Here is a 1,790-nt window from a genome sequence, read left to right as displayed (position 1 = left end):
GAGCTCACAAACTTGATCCCACTAACCTTATTTTGGTTTCAAATTTGGTATGTTTTCAATCATTATTATTTTTTTCTTTCCCTCTTCTCTTTCTGAGACTCCCACCTGTATATGGTAGCTGTCTTAATCGTGTCTCACAGTTCATGGAGGATCTGCTCTTTTTCCAGCCTTGTTATCTATTTCTCTTTATCATAGTTATCACTGTCTGATTTTCAAGTTTCTTATTGTTTTTTTTCTACTTACTAAATCGGTCTCTGAGTAGCTGTCAAGAATTCCTTCAGCTCCTGTAGTTCTTCAGTTTCAGAATTTAATTTTGGTTTCATTAAGCTTGTCTTCTAGAGGGTTAACAACTTAAGTCTGCAGATCAAAAGTTAGAGAAAAAGAAGGGCTGCAAGATTAGCCAATTTGGCCCTAGCCTTTTAAGATCAGTGAGGACTCAGAACATAAGAGAACCTGTACTATAACATCCTGTAACTCAATGACGTCCCAAATTTTCTGATCAAGGAGATTATGGGGCCACCGAGGAAAGTGATCATTGATGTAGAGTGTGCCTAAGGAGAGCCCCTTGGAGAAAACATTCTCTCAGGCTTCACATAGAGCAAATAGGTCACGCAATGGCTGTGATTCATCCACGTGGCTGACACTGACAAAGGATCTACAAACTGCAGTACAGGATTTCAGGGTAAATTCTGAGGGGATTAGACTGATTTTGTCAGATACAAAAGTTACATTTCTTGTTATGTCTTGCTGTATTTTGGTCTTAACCGTCCAGCATAAAAGTATAAAAATGAGGTGTAAAAAATAAAGCCATCTTAATATGCTGAGCTGTAGAAGGCTCAAGTCAACAACTTCTGACATTGCCAGTCCTACAGATAACCCACTACTATTACGGACTACTGGACGATATTGGATAATTTTGCTGAATTCACACACCTACAATATTTAAATAGCAATGGAATGACCATCACTGACAAAACTAACAAAACAGGGGATATAAATAAAGGACCATTTTGTATCTATATACACAAAATAGTTAGGATAGATATACAGCTGCTTTCTCTTAATTCAATGAGAAGAAAGATTTGTACTAACAGTATTTGGACAGAATATCATGTCTGCATCTTGTACTATGAATATCCACTATGAAGACAACAATATGCAATGTATTAATTATTGAAACTGTTCTACTATTAGGTTTTGAAATTGTCTCATTGCTATTTGTTTCTCAACAAAATAAATAAATAAACAAAATTTAATTTTGGCTTCCTATTATATTTTCTATCTCTTAATTGATACTTTCCTTCTTGCAGCACTTTATTAATTAATTGTCCATCTTTAAGACAGTTGTTTAAATTCTTTGTCTATCATATTTTTTTCATGGATAGTTTCTAATGTCTCTTTCTTCATTGAAATATTTCACAATTTGCTATTTCTTTTTATGCTTTGCTACTTTTGTTGAAAACTGTGTATTTGCATCTACAAATCAGGTCTCTCTCTTTTCCCTTTTATATTTATTTATGGTTTTTACATGCTTTCTCTGTGCCAATAATCATTCTAAAGTACAAACTTAAAGTCCTTTCAGATTTTTTTCTGAGCCTTTATTTTATCTGAGCACAGAAATCACTTTTTTATTTTTCTCATGTGAGGACAAATTTTTTTTACTACTTACATTGTTGATTTTGTATCTGGCTCTGAAAATGGTTAACAGAGAAAAAGGAGAAAAGATCACCAGACTTTGGAAACCATTATAGATTCTTTGCTCAGGGAAGAAGGGGCTTGCAATACGGAGC

Source organism: Octodon degus, unplaced genomic scaffold (genome assembly GCF_000260255.1).
Source record: "Octodon degus isolate 3935 unplaced genomic scaffold, OctDeg1.0 scaffold00007, whole genome shotgun sequence".
Lineage (NCBI taxonomy): Eukaryota > Metazoa > Chordata > Mammalia > Rodentia > Octodontidae > Octodon > Octodon degus.
The sequence above is the reverse complement of the archived record's forward strand: the minus strand, read 5'-3'. Positions refer to the sequence as shown.